This window comes from Pseudophryne corroboree, chromosome 2, assembly GCF_028390025.1.
Source record: "Pseudophryne corroboree isolate aPseCor3 chromosome 2, aPseCor3.hap2, whole genome shotgun sequence".
Classification (NCBI taxonomy): domain Eukaryota; kingdom Metazoa; phylum Chordata; class Amphibia; order Anura; family Myobatrachidae; genus Pseudophryne; species Pseudophryne corroboree.
The window spans coordinates 1,044,195,848-1,044,211,502 of record NC_086445.1 but is presented as its reverse complement, the minus strand read 5'-3'; the positions used below and the strand labels follow the sequence as shown (position 1 = coordinate 1,044,211,502).

General features: G+C 50.7%; 1 long non-coding RNA gene across 1 annotated transcript; it reads right to left on the bottom strand.

Annotated features, from left to right (window-relative positions):
- Nucleotides 1–9,441: 9,441 nt before the first annotated feature.
- LOC135050382 (uncharacterized) lies at nt 9,442–15,655 on the bottom strand. The gene is made up of 2 exons (XR_010241608.1): nt 13,989–15,655; nt 9,442–11,349 (listed from the first exon to the last, which is right to left on the bottom strand). It is a non-coding gene; the product is annotated as an uncharacterized LOC135050382 (long non-coding RNA).

Below are 15,655 nucleotides of genomic sequence, written 5' to 3'. Positions count from 1 at the left end.
CTGTCACCCACTGTTACTGCCTGCCTCCCCATCTCCAATCCCTGTCACTCCCTGTTACTGCCTGTCTCCCCATCTCCAATCCCTGTCACCCCGTTACTGCCTGCCTCCCCATCTCTAATCCCTGTCACCCCGTTACTGCCTGCCACCCCATCTCCAGTCCCTGTCACCCCCTGTTACTGCCTGTCTATCCTTCTCCAATTCGTCACCCCCTGTTACTGCCTGTCTCCCCATCTCCAATCCCTATTAGCCCGTTACTGCCTGTCTCCCCACCTCAAATTCCTTACACAATCTGTTACTGCCTGTCTCCCCATCTCCAATCCCTGTCACCCCCTGTTACTGCCTGCCTTACCCATCTCTAATCCCTGTCACCCTCTGTTACTGCCTGCCTCCCCATCTCCAATCCCTGTCACATCCTGTTACTGCCTGTCTCCCCATCTCCAATCCCTGTCACTCCCTGTTACTGCCTGTCTCCCCATCTCCAATCCCTGTCACCCCCTTTTACTGCCTGTCTCCCCATCTCCAATCCCTGTCACTCCCTGTTACTGCCTGTCTCCCCATCTCCAATCCCTGTCACCCCGTTACTGCCTGCCTCCCCATCTCTAATCCCTGTCACCCCGTTACTGCCTGCCACCCCATCTCCAGTCCCTGTCACCCCGTTACTGCCTGTCTATCCTTCTCCAATTCGTTACCTCCTGTTACTGCCTGTCTCCCCATCTCCAATTCCTTTCACCCCGTTACTGCCTGTCTCCCCATCTCCAATCCCTGTCACTCCGTGTTACTGCCTGCCTCCCCATCTCCAATCTCTGTCACCCCCATGTTACTGCCTGCCTCCCCATCTCCAATCCCTGTCACCCCCTGTAACTACCTGCCTCCCCATCTCTAATCCCTGTCACCCCCTGTTACTGCCTGTCTCCCCATCTACAATTCCTTTCACCCCCTGTTACTGCCTGCCTCCCCATCTCCAATCCCTGTCACCCCATTACTGCCTGTCTCCCCATCTCCAATCCCTATCACCCCATGTTACTGCCTGTCTCCCCATCTCCAATCCCTGTCACCTCCTGTTACTGCCTGTCTCCCCATCTCCAATCCCTGTCACATCCTGTTACTGCCTGTCTCCCAATCTCAAATTCCTTTCACAACATGTTGCTGCCTGTCTCCCCATCTCCAATCCCTGTCACTCCCTGTTACTGCCTGCCTCCCCATCTCCAATCCCTGTCACCCCCTGTTACTGCCTGCCTCCCCATCTCCAATCCCTGTCACCCAGTTACTGCCTGCCTCCCCATCTCTAATCCCTTTCACCCCCTGTTACTGCCTGCCACCCCATCTCCAATCCCTGTCACCCCCTGTTACTGCCTGCCTCCCCATCTCCAATCCCTGTCACCCCCTGTTACTGCCTGCCTCCCCATCTCCAATCCCTGTCACATCCTGTTACTGCCTGTCTCCCCATCTCCAATCCCTGTAACCCCCTGTTACTGCCTGTCTCCCCATCTCCAATCCCTGTCACCCCCTGTTACTGCCTGTCTTCCCATCTCCAATCCTGTTACTGCCTGTCTCCCCATCTTCAATCCCTGTCACTCCCGGTTACTGCCTGTCTCCCCATCTTCAATCCCTGTCTCCCCATGTTACTGCCTGCCTCCCCATCTCTAATCCCTGTCACCCCCTGTTACTGCCTGTCTCCCCATCTCCTATCCCTGTCACCCCCTGTTACTGCCTGCCTCCCCATCTCCAATCCCTGTCACCCACTGTTACTGCCTGTCTCCCCATCTTCAATCCCTGTCACCCCCTGTTACTGCCTGTCTCCCCATCTCCAATCCCTGTCACCCCCTGTTACTGCCTGTCTCCCCATCTCCAATCCCTGTCACATCCTGTTACTGCCTGTCTCCCCATCTCCAATCCCTGTCACCCCCTGTTACTGCCTGTCTCCCCATCTCCAATCCCTGTCACCCCATTACTGCCTGTCTCCCCATCTCCAATCCCTGTCACCCCCTGTTTCTGCCTTTCTCCCCATCTCCAATCCCTGTCACCCCATTACTGCCTGTCTCCCCATCTCCAATCCCTGTCACCCCCCTGTTACTGCCTGTCTCCCCATCTCCAATCCATGTCACCCCATTACTGCCTGTCTCCCCATCTCCAATCCATGTCACCCCATTACTGCCTGTCTCCCCATCTCCAATCCCTGTCACCCCCTGTTACTGCCTGTCTCCCCATCTCCAATCCCTGTCACCCCATTACTGCCTGTCTCCCCATCTCCAATCCCTGTCACCCCCTGTTACTGCCTTTCTCCCCATCTCCAATCCCTGTCACCCCATTACTGCCTGTCTCCCCATCTCCAATCCCTGTCACCCCCTGTTACTGCCTGTCTCCCCATCTCCAATCCCTGTCACCCCATTACTGCCTGTCACCCCATCTCCAATCCCTGTCACCCCATTACTGCCTGTCTCCCCATCTCCAATCCCTAACACCCCATGTTACTGCCTGCCTCCCCATCTCCAATCCCTGTCACATCCTGTTACTGCCTGTCTCCCAATCTCAAATTCCTTTCACAACATGTTACTGCCTGCCTCCCCATCTCTAATCCCTGTCACCCCCTGTTACTGCCTGTCTTCCCATCTCCAATCCCTGTCACTCCCTGTTACTGCCTGTCTCCCCATCTCCAATCCCTGTCACCCCGTTACTGCCTGCCTCCCCATCTACAATCCCTGTCACCCAGTTACTGCCTGCCTCCCCATCTCTAATCCCTGTCACCCCCTGTTATTGCCTGTCTCCCCATCTCCAATCCCTGTCACCCCGTTACTGCCTGCCTCCCCATCTACAATCCCTGTCACCCAGTTACTGCCTGCCTCCCCATCTCTAATCTCTTTCACTCCCTGTTACTGCCTGCATCCCCTTCTCTAATCCCTGTCACCCCCTGTTACTGCCTGCCTCCCCATCTCCAATCCCTGTCACCCCCTGTTACTGCCTGTCTCCCCATCTTCAATCCCTGTCACATCCTGTTACTGCCTGTCTCCCCATCTCCAATCCCTGTCACCCCCTGTTACTGCCTGTCTCCCCATCTCCAATCCCTGTCACCCCCTGTTACTGCCTGTCTTCCCATCTCCAATCCTGTTACTGCCTGTCTCCCCATCTTCAATCCCTGTCACCCCCGGTTACTGCCTGTCTCCCCATCTTCAATCCCTGTCACCCCATGTTACTGCCTGCCTCCCCATCTCTAATCCCTGTCACCCCCTGTCACTGCCTGTCTCCCCAACTCCAATCCCTGTCACCCCCTGTTACTGCCTGTCTCCCCATCTCCAATCCCTGTCACCCCATGTTACTGCCTGTCTCCCCATCTCCAATCCCTGTCACCCCCTGTTACTGCCTGTCTCCCCATCTCCAATCCCTGTCACCCCATTACTGCCTGTCTCCCCATCTCCAATCCCTGTCACCCCATGTTACTGCCTGTCTCCCCATCTCCAATCCCTGTCACATCCTGTTACTGCCTGTCTCCCAATCTCAAATTCCTTTCACAACATGTTACTGCCTTTCTCCCCATCTCCAATCCCTGTCACTCCCTGTTACTGCCTGCCTCCCCTTCTCCAATCCCTGTCACCCCGTTACTGCCTGCCTCCCCATCTCTAATCCCTGTCACCACGTTACTGCCTGCCACCCCATCTCCAGTCCCTGTCACCCCCTGTTACTGCCTGTCTATCCTTCTCCAATTCGTCACCTCCTGTTACTGCCTGTCTCCCCATCTCCAATTCCTTTCACCCCGTTACTGCCTGCCTCCCCATCTCCAATCCCTGTCACTCCGTGTTACTGCCTGTCTCCCCATCTCCAATCCCTGTCACCCCCTGTTACTGCCTGCCTCTTCATCTCCAATCTCTGTCACCCCCCATGTTACTGCCTGCCTCCCCATCTCTAATCCCTGTCACCCCCTGTTACTGCCTGTCTCCGCATCTCCCATCCCTGTCACCCCCTGTTACTGCCTGTCTCCCCATCTCCAATTCCTGTCACCACCTGTTACAGCCTGTGTCCCCATCTCCAATTCCTTTCACCCCCTGTTACTGCCTGCCTCCCCATCTCCAATCCCTGTCACCCACTGTTACTGCCTGCCTCCCCATCTCCAATCCCTGTCACCCACTGTTACTGCCTGTCTCCCCATCTCCAATCCCTGTCACCCCCAGTTACTGCCTGTCTCCCCATCTCCAATTTTTGTCACCCTATGTTACTGCCTGCCTCCCCATTTCCAATCCCTGTCACCCCATGTTACTGCCTGCCTCCCAATCTCCAATCCATGTCACCCCCCGTTACTGCCTGCCTCCCCATCTCCAATCCCTGTCACCCCCTGTTACTGCCAGTCTCTCCATCTCCAATCCATGTCACCCCGTGTTACTGCCTGCCTCCCCATCTCCAATCCCTGTCACTCCCTGTTACTGCCAGTCTCCCCATCTCCAATCCATGTCACCCCGTGTTACTGCCTGTCTCCCCATCTCCAATCCCTGTCACCCCCTGTTACTGCCTGTCTCCCCATCTCAAATTCCTTTTACAACCTGTTACTGCCTGTCTTCCCATCTCCAATCCTGTTACTGCCTGCCTCCCCATCTCCAATCCCTGTCACCCACTGTTACTGCCTGCCTCCCCATCTCCAATCCCTGTCACCCACTGTTACTGCCTGTCTCCCCATCTCCAATCCCTATCACCCCCTGTTACTGCCAGTCTCCCCCATCTCCAATCCCTATCACCCCCTGTTACTGCCTGCCTCCCCATCTCCAATCCTTGTCACCCCACGTTACTGCCTGCCTCCCCATATCCAATCCCTGTCACCCACTGTTACTGCCTGTCTCCCCATCTCCAATCCCTGTCACCCCCAGTTACTGCCTGTCTCCCCATCTTCAATTTCTGTCACCCCATGTTACTGCCTGCCTCCCCATTTCCAATCCCTTTCACCCCATGTTACTGCCTGCCTCCCCATCTCCAATCCCTATCACCCCCTGTTACTGCCAGTCTCCCCCATCTCCAATCCCTATCACCCCCTGTTACTGCCTGCCTCCCCATCTCCAATCCGTGTCACCCCACGTTACTGCCTGTCTCCCCATCTCCAATCCCTGTCACCCCCGTTACTGCCTGTCTCCCCATCTCAAATTCCTTTCACAACCTGTTACTGCCTGTCTCCCCATCTCCAGTCTCTGTCACCCCATGTTACTGCCTGCCTCCACATGTCTCCCCATCTCCAATCTATGTCACCCCGTTACTGCCTGCCTCCCCATCTCCAATCCCTGTCACCCCCTGTTACTGCCTGCCTCCCCATCTCCAATCCCTGTCACTCCCTGTTACTGCCTGTCTCCCCATCTCCAATCCCTGTCACCCCGTTACTGCCTGCCTCCCCATCTCTAATCCCTGTCACCCCGTTACTGCCTGCCACCCCATCTCCAGTCCCTGTCACCCCCTGTTACTGCCTGTCTATCCTTCTCCAATTCGTCACCCCCTGTTACTGCCTGTCTCCCCATCTCCAATCCCTATTAGCCCGTTACTGCCTGTCTCCCCACCTCAAATTCCTTACACAATCTGTTACTGCCTGTCTCCCCATCTCCAATCCCTGTCACCCCCTGTTACTGCCTGCCTTACCCATCTCTAATCCCTGTCACCCTCTGTTACTGCCTGCCTCCCCATCTCCAATCCCTGTCACATCCTGTTACTGCCTGTCTCCCCATCTCCAATCCCTGTCACTCCCTGTTACTGCCTGTCTCCCCATCTCCAATCCCTGTCACCCCCTTTTACTGCCTGTCTCCCCATCTCCAATCCCTGTCACTCCCTGTTACTGCCTGTCTCCCCATCTCCAATCCCTGTCACCCCGTTACTGCCTGCCTCCCCATCTCTAATCCCTGTCACCCCGTTACTGCCTGCCACCCCATCTCCAGTCCCTGTCACCCCGTTACTGCCTGTCTATCCTTCTCCAATTCGTTACCTCCTGTTACTGCCTGTCTCCCCATCTCCAATTCCTTTCACCCCGTTACTGCCTGTCTCCCCATCTCCAATCCCTGTCACTCCGTGTTACTGCCTGCCTCCCCATCTCCAATCTCTGTCACCCCCATGTTACTGCCTGCCTCCCCATCTCCAATCCCTGTCACCCCCTGTAACTGCCTGCCTCCCCATATCTAATCCCTGTCACCCCCTGTTACTGCCTGTCTCCCCATCTACAATTCCTTTCACCCCCTGTTACTGCCTGCCTCCCCATCTCCAATTCCTGTCACCCACTGTTACTGCCTGCCTCCCCATCTCCAATCCCTGTCACCCACTGTTACTGCCTGTCTCCCCATCTCCAATCCCTGTCACCCCCAGTTACTGCCTGTCTCCCCATCTCCAATTTTTGTCACCCCCTGTTACTGCCTGCCTCCCCATTTCCAATCCCTGTCACCCCATGTTACTGCCTGCCTCCCAATCTCCAATCCATGTCACCCCCCGTTACTGCCTGCCTCCCCATCTCCAATCCCTGTCACCCCCTGTTACTGCCTGTCTCCCCATCTCAAATTCCTTTCACAACCTGTTACTGCCTGTCTCCCCATCTCCAATCCATGTCACCCCGTGTTACTGCCTGTCTCCCCATCTCCAATCCCTGTCACCCCCTGTTACTGCCTGTCTCCCCATCTCAAATTCCTTTCACAACCTGTTACTGCCTGTCTTCCCTTCTCCAATCCTGTTACTGCCTGCCTCCCCATCTCTAATCCCTGTCACCCCCTGTTACTGCCTGTCTCCCCATCTCTAATCCCTGTCACCCCATTACTGCCTGTCTCCCCATCTCCAATTCCTTTCACCCCGTTACTACCTGTCTCCCCATCTCCAGACCCTGTCACCCACTGTTACTGCCTGTCTCCCCATCTCCAATCCCTGTCACCCCGTTACTGCCTGTCTCCCCATCGCCAATCCCTGTCACCCCCTGTTACTGCCTGTCTCTCCATCTCCAATCCCTGTCACCCCCAGTTACTGCCTGTCTCCCCATCTCCAATCCCTGTTACCCCCTGTTACTGCCGGTCTCCCCATCTCTAATCCCTGTCACCCCCAGTTACTGCCTGTCTCCCCATCTCCAATCCCTGTCACCCCGTTACTGCCTGCCACCCCATCTCCAGTCCCTGTCACCCCCTGTTACTGCCTGCCTCCCCTTCTCCAATCCCTATCACCCCATTACTGCCTGTCTCCCCATCTCCAATCCCTGTCACCCCCTGCCTCCCCATCTCCAATCCCTGTCAGCCCCTGTTACTGCCTGTCTCCCCATCTCCAATCCCTGTCACCCCCTGTTACTGCCTGTCTCCCCATCTCCAATCCCTGTCACCCCCTGTTACTGCCTGTCTCCCCATCTCCAATCCCTGTCACCCCCTGTTACTGCCTGCCTCCCCATCTCCAATCCCTGTCAGCCCCTGTTACTGCCTGTCTCCCCATCTCCAATCCCTGTCACCCCGTTACTGCCTGTCTCCCCATCTCCAATCCCTGTCACCCCCTGCTACTGCCTGTCTTCCCATCTTCAATCCCTGTCACCCCTGTTACTGCCTGTCTCCCCATCTCCAATCCCTGTCACCCCCTGTTACTGCCTGCCTCCCCATCTCCAATCCCTGTCACCCCCTGCTACTGCCTGCCTCCCCATCTCCAATCCCTGTCACCCCCTGTTACTGCCTGTCTCCCCATCTCCAATCTCTGTCACCCCGTTACTGCCTGCCTCCCCATCTCTAATCCCTGTCACCCCTTGTTACTGCCTGCCTCCCCATCTCCAATCCCTGTCACCCCATTACTGCCTGTCTCCCCATCTCCAATCCCTGTCACCCCCTGTTACTGCCTGCCTCCCCATCTCTAATCCCTGTCACTCCCTGTTACTGCCTGTCTCCCCATCTCCAATCCCTGTCACTCCCTGTTACTGCCTGTCTCCCCATCTCCAATCCCTGTCACCCCCTGTTACTGCCTGCCTCCCTATCTCTAATCTGTCACCCCGTTACTGCCTGCCACCCCATCTCCAGTCCCTGTAACCCCGTTACTGCCTGTCTATCCTTCTCCAATTCGTCACCCCCTGTTACTGCCTGTCTCCCCATCTCCAATCCCTGTCACTCCCTGTTACTGCCTGCCTCCCCATCTCCAATCCCTGTCACCCCCTGTTACTGCCTGTCTCCCCACCTCCAATCCCTGTCACCCCCTGTTACTGCCTGTCTCCCCATCTCCAATCCCTGTCACCTCCTGTTACTGCCTGCCTCCCCATCTCCAATCCCTGTCACCCCATTACTACCTGTCTCCCCATCTCCAATCCCTGTCACCCCCTGTTACTGCCTGTCTTCCCATCTTCAATCCCTGTCACCCCTGTTACTGCCTGTCTCCCCATCTCCAATCCCTGTCACCCCCTGTTACTGCCTGCCTCCCCATCTCCAATCCCTGTCACCCCCTGCTACTGCCTGCCTCCCCATCTCCAATCCCTGTCACCCCCTGTTACTGCCTGTCTCCCCATCTCCAATCTCTGTCACCCCGTTACTGCCTGCCTCCCCATCTCTAATCCCTGTCACCCCCTGTTACTGCCTGCCTCCCCATCTCCAATCCCTGTCACCCCATTACTGCCTGTCTCCCCATCTCCAATCCCTGTCACCCCCTGTTACTGCCTGCCTCCCCATCTCCAATCCCTGTCACCCCATTACTGCCTGTCTCCCCATCTCTAATCCCTGTCACCCCCTGTTACTGCCTGTCTCCCCATCTCTAATCCCTGTCACCCCGTTACTGCCTGCCTCCCCATCTCCAATCCCTGTCACCCCGTTACTGCCTGTCTATCCTTCTCCAATTCGTCACCCCCTGTTACTGCCTGCCTCCCCATCTCCAATCCATGTCACCCCGTTACTGCCTGCCACCCCATCTCCAGTCCCTGTCACTCCCTGTTACTGCCTGTCTCCTCATCTCCAATCCCTGTCACCCCATTACTGCCTGTCTCCCCATCTCCAATCCCTGTCACCCCCTGTTACTACCTGCCTCCCCATCTCCAATCCCTGTCACTCCCTGTTACTGCCTGTCTCCCCATCTCCAATCCCTGTCACCCCCCTGTTACTGCCTGTCTCCCCATCTCCAATCCCTGTCACTCCCTGTTACTGCCTGCCTCCCCATCTCCAATCCATGTCACCCCCTGTTACTGCCTGTCTCCCCATCTCTAATTCCTGTCACTCCCTGTTACTGCCTGTCTCCCCATCTCCAATCCCTGTCACTCCCTGTTACTGCCTGTCTCCCCATCTCCAATCTCTGTCACCCCGTTACTGCCTGTCTCCCCATCTCTAATCCCTGTCACCCCCTGTTACTGCCTGCCTCCCCATCTCCAATCCCTGTCACCCCATTACTGCCTGCCTCCTGAAAGGATTTGACCTTATTTTCTTTAACCCTCGATGTGATGGCCTTACAGACGTCTGGAGTGTAAACTTTTAACCACAAGGTACATGCACAGACAAGCAGTTAAAATTCACACTGTTTATTATAAAGTTAACAAGAGTATATAAGACAATGCATATGGGTGGAACTGACAAGTGTAAAAGGGCTCATTGGCTTAGGGGTAGGTGCCTGGGTGGGGTACGTAGGGGTGGTTAATACTTGACATAACATAATTGGATATAGCAGTTGCCAGGCAGATGTTATATATGTTACATCAGGCGAAACTTAACAAAGGATCTTTTAGTAACACACAGAAGTAGAAAAAGCAGGTTTCATCTAGTAGAGAGCTGACCTTGGATGCCAGACCCACACAAGCCTGGTATCTGTATGAGAGACAAAGGCATCTAACACAGGGCAGCAGCATCCATTGCAAACACATAAGAGTTCATAAAGCATGTTTTAACCCTTCACTAGGGAAATAGAAATATTCACTTTTACACTGTAATTATTATAAGGAAACTGATCATATAAAAAGTAATATGTACAAAGACAGAAGAGGTAACCCTTCAATCCCCTCTTAGAATCATGATTATTATATGACATGATTCTTGAGTGAGGCTCCTTTCTTGTTCCTCCAGTTCTTGAGATATTGGACATAATCGTCGGGTCCCTTACTATCAGAGGAGGTGACAGGACTGGTGGTTATGTCATAATACATCAGGGCCTTATCAATGCCTTTGGAGGTAAGTTTCTTTCCACAGGGAATTACACAATAAACTATAATGCCTAAAAGAATTAAAGTTATGAGTTTAAATATGCTTATTTGCACAAGAGCCTGTTTCCAATTTTCAAACCACCCAAAATATTGGCTCCATGGGTTATCAATACCTGAATTTTTCTTAAGTTCTATGGATAAGGTTTCTAACTTGTTTATGGCTAAAGTAACCTTACCATTGGGACCAGTGTTGTCAGGAATATATGTACAACAGCCTTCCACCTTACTAATGTAAACACATGTACCGCCTTTTTCTGCTAGGATCATGTCAAGGGCCATTCTATTTTGGAATGTCATTTGGGAAGTGGCTTCTAGCTGTTCAGCTATACCTTTAAGAGCATCTTTGGTATCATTAACAAATCTTTGTTGATTATAATATATATAATTAATCCAGGCTACGTTTTTATTTACAGTTTCCCACATATGTAATAAATGTCGCCTAATGATCTAGTTTGGTTGACTAAAACAGTTGTTCTTTTATTTGCACAATACCCTGGTGGGAAGGTTTTTAAATTTCTCCCTGTTGTGGTGTTAGATGTATAACAAGTGTAGTTTCCAGGATATATGGTTATGGTGCTTCCTGGGTTGGGATTTTTTGACAATATGGGATATTCCCTTTTCCACATTTCGCACTGACTGTCATTTGTTTTGGTGTCATTAAAAAGGCTGAAAAAAAAAACAATTTTCTTGTTCTAGGGGTATATTAAGGGGCACTGTACCTAGGTGGGGCCTAGATTTGCCACAGACATAACAGTTGCTTTTATTGTGTTTGTTAGCACTATACTTCATCCATTCCAACCAAAAATTAATGTCAGAGAAACCAGTTTCAATAGCTAGGGTGTCTTCAAAGGTAGGGTTAGTAAGTGTGGTGAGTGAGGGCCAGTAGGGCTATCAAGGTAGTCCCCAGGATAAAGATAGGGGACAGGTTCCTCATCTTCTTCTGTTCTTCTTTCTTCGCTAGGTGGGAGGTCAGGGCTGTCTGCCCCGGTTCGTACCTCACTGGAATCACTTGCTTCCCTCTCTAGGTCTGGTCTAGGAACCTTTTTTTTTACTCGGGATGCATGGATCCAGGTAGGACTTTCCTCTGTCAGGACTGCTGTTCGGGTAACTGCTACGACCTCTGTCTCTGGACCATAGGTGAAGTCTCCTGGGCTCTTGTTCCTGGGGAGCACCTTCACCACGACTCTGTCTCCGACTTTAAAGGGGTGTGTAGGTTCCTGTGGATTCAAAAGGGTTTTTACAAACAACCTCATGTTCAATTTCATTCAGTTTTGTTATCAGGGACCTGACATACTCTTCTCTGATAAGTTCTAGATCTCCCTCCTGTATTACTAATGGTTTCTTAGCCCAAGGTGTGGGAAAAGGCCTGCCCATTAGTATTTTAAATGGGGAGTAACCTAGAGTTTTCTGTGGGGTATTCAAGATGCTGGTGTTTAGCTTTATTAGGGTTGTTCCTGAGGCAAGTGATGCATCTGCTAACATACTGGTCCACAAGTGATTTGGCATTAGTAACATAAAAATCACTGGTTAGTAGGAGGAGTGTTGTGGCTTCACCACGGTGACCAACACCACGGCACTGGGCAACGAGCAAAGGGGCACTGGACTGGGGTATACAGGGTTTCCCCTCTTTGCAGATTAATCCTGATTTAGGATTTTTTCTGCAGAATTGGGTAAGTCCAGTCGGAGAGATCAGTATTAGTCGCAGCAGCTTGAAGTTGAGTGAGCAGATGGACGTTGTCAAGGGAGGGACATGCTCTAGTGAGTGCAATGAGTTCTGCAGCTTGCGCGGACTGATAAGGTATTGGTAGGGTTTCCAACACAGTATCAGGGAGGGTGACAATGGCATAGCCAGCCTGGTATGTATTGTCATTGGGCCTACTACAGGAGTCGTCAACAAAAACAATGTCTGTGCCTGGTATGGGAACGGGAGACATGTCAAGTCTGGGAGAAGTTTCAGCTTCAATGGAAGCAGCACAGTCATGTAGGTCGGGTGGTTCATCCTCGGGACCTTTCAAGCCTAAAAGGGCATTGAGAATGGGTGCAGGGCCAGAAGAACCAGCAGTGTACTTAATGGTAAGGGTAGGGTTACTCAAAAGGAGTACTTCATATCCACTAAGGCGTTGTGCTGACATGTACTGTGTGTGTAAGCCTTTAAGTATTGCCAGGACATCATGTGTGGTGTGGAGTACTGTGATGTGGCCTAAAGTGAGGGTAGTGGCCATTTCTGCAACCATTGCACAGGCTGCCAAAGCCCTGAGGCAGGCAGGCATACCTTGCACAGACACTGGCATGACTTTGGGAAAAAAATGCCACGGGGCGCAACTTCCCTCCATGAAACTGTGTGAGCACCCCCGCCATGGTTTTACAATTGTCCCTTGCATATAGATGGAAAGGTAGTACATAACTGGGGAGGCCAAGTGCCGGACTTTTCATCAACATACATTTTAAACTTTCATATGCAGTTAACATTTCTTGTGACCATTGTACAGTTTTAGGTTTGTCCTTCAGTGTGGCTTGTCTCAAAATGTTATCACAATAAGAGCAATCAGATATCCACTGTCTGCAGTAATTTACCATACCCAGGAAGGACAGTAGTTCCTTCTGGGTAGTTGGGGTGACCAGGCCCAATACAGACTGCATGCATTGTGGACTGACTTTTCTCTCTCCCTGAGTGAGCACAAAACCCAAGTAATCAACATGCTTTTTACACCATTGCATTTTTATTTTGGACACCTTGTGTCCACATTCACAAAGCCAGTTTAGTAATGAAACACCATCCTCTCGGCAGGCCTCCTCAGTTTTACTACAGAGCAGCAGATCATCTGCATACTGTAGCAGGACTGAACCATGGTGAGGTTGCCAGGGCCTCAATGTGGCCTGGAGACAACAGGTGCGCCAATAATCTGCACCAGGTAAGTTGTTCACCCTCAAAAGAAAAGGCAAAAGTAATTGTGTCTGTGAATCTACAGGTATGCTGAAAAAAAGGCATTCTTCAACACTCAGAAAATCTGTAAGAGAAGAACGCAGCATCTGTAGGGATTGCAGAAATGAGTGAGTTTACATCTGGAACAATTGGTGCAATTGGGACAATTAACTGATTGATCGCTCTGAGATCCTGTACAAATCCCATACTACCATCAGCTTTGGCAACAGGGTTCACAGGAGTACAGTATGGTGATACAATATGTCTGAGATACCCTGTTGTAAGAATTGCTGTATCATGGGGCGGAGACCTTCTATCTTTTCTGGTGAGAGGGGGTATTGCATAAGTCAGAACACAAAACACTGGCTGCTGCACCGCTGTCCACTAAAAAGGGAATTTTACTTCCATTTATAATAAGTGGCAGCAGAGGTGAATCTCACTATGACGGGAGAGTTGAATAAAGGCTGGGATACCCTCCTCCGGGCCCCGTCAGTGCGCGGGGTCTTTGGAATGTTCCCTGACTGCGGGGTTGGTTCTGTCTGTCAAAGCGTCTGGAGCTCTGATAGTTATGAGTGGGCGCAGGTTTCTTTTTACAAGCTACAGCGACAGGCAAAAAAACACAGGCAAAAAAAAAAAAAAAAACTTCCTTCATATGTGTATAGCTGCGTCCTTTGCAAGTTTTGCGTAAATAAGATATACAGCCATCGAGGGTAATGGTGGGCTTGGGACAGTGTTTTACTATTATCTAAACTCTGGGTTATTGGTGCGTTAGGGATAGAGCTAGTGGACGCACCCTCCAGCAGTGAAGTTGGAAGCGATCCCATTTAGTGTGAAAGGGTTACTGCTGCCAAGAGATTTGTGTCTCTGAGCGCAGGATACATTGGAATGCAAAAAAGGGGGGGGGGGGGGGCGAGAGGGATTTCAAAGACTTACAATTCCTCTGCAGCTTCGCTTCTGTGCTATTGGAAACTGACATTTTTTCTTAAATCTCCATATAGAAAAGGTAATTACTGCCTTCCCGTAGGAATGGGTCCCGTCCTGCTTTCTCTGTCCATCCCGCTAAATTATCCACCCATGGGTTAACTAAATAATACTCTGAGGTAGAGTTACGGGCAACATACATCCTGCATGTCTCACCAGGGAGGGGCGGGGGATATGCAGTTTTTTTACTCTGACTAGAGCCCATTGTCAGACAGTAATATAAATCAACAGTACAACTTTTAAAAGAAAATTATCTAAAATATACGACACTCTACTTATACATAGGTCCCTCCCATAGTAAAAATGCAATCTACACCAGCTTTCTACGCAATTTCCACAACAACCCACAACAACTGTCTATGCAATATCACAACAAAAATGCAGTTTACAAAAAAAACCTTCTATGCAATTTCACAACAAAAAAAATGCAATTTACAAAAACTTTCTATGCATGCATTAGCTAACACCAGTTAATTAGTCATTGACAATATCACAATATTATCTGTATAATGAGAACATGAAATCTTTTGACGGGTACGCTTACCTTCGTACAAGATGTCAGAAAAAATACAGCGTTTTAGACAGGAAGCAAGAAAAGTGTTTGAGTAAAGATATCTGGCAGACGAAAACTTACCAGCCGTCTGGACCAAATATAAGAACTTATCTCACTACAAACATACAAAAATATATAGGCGATCAAATCGGGGTATTCTCTACGTTACGTATAGACTCCCAGGTCTATTTTAAGTATCCCAGATACTAACGTCTTTGGAGAAGTGCGCTCGGACCCCTGGTCCCTTCTCAGACGTATCTTTAAGTCCCAGACATTAAAGATTCTATGGTATCCCTGATACCTGTTTTAAAAACTTCGTAATATTAAGTCCCGGACTTAAATATTACCTTGTCACGTGTTCCCGGAACACTGACACGGATTCAGCTTCAGTGTATGACCGCAATCCCGCATAGCAAAGACAGACAATAAATCTTCTATCTTTATTATTCGGGGACGATCACTGAATCCCGGACATAACCCCCAGCTGAAAGGATTTGACCTTATTTTCTTTAACCCTCGATGTGATGGCCTTACAGACGTCTGGAGTGTAAACTTTTAACCACAAGGTACATGCACAGACAAGCAGTTAAAATTCACACTGTTTATTATAAAGTTAACAAGAGTATATAAGACAATGCATATGGGTGGAACTGACAAGTGTAAAAGGGCTCATTGGCTTAGGGGTAGGTGCCTGGGTGGGGTACGTAGGGGTGGTTAATACTTGACATAACATAATTGGATATAGCAGTTGCCAGGCAGATGTTATATATGTTACATCAGGCGAAACTTAACAAAGGATCTTTTAGTAACACACAGAAGTAGAAAAAGCAGGTTTCATCTAGTAGAGAGCTGACCTTGGATGCCAGACCCACACAAGCCTGGTATCTGTATGAGAGACAAAGGCATCTAACACAGGGCAGCAGCATCCATTGCAAACACATAAGAGTTCATAAAGCATGTTTTAACCCTTCACTAGGGAAATAGAAATATTCACTTTTACACTGTAATTATTATAAGGAAACTGATCATATAAAAAGTAATATGTACAAAGACAGAAGAGGTAACC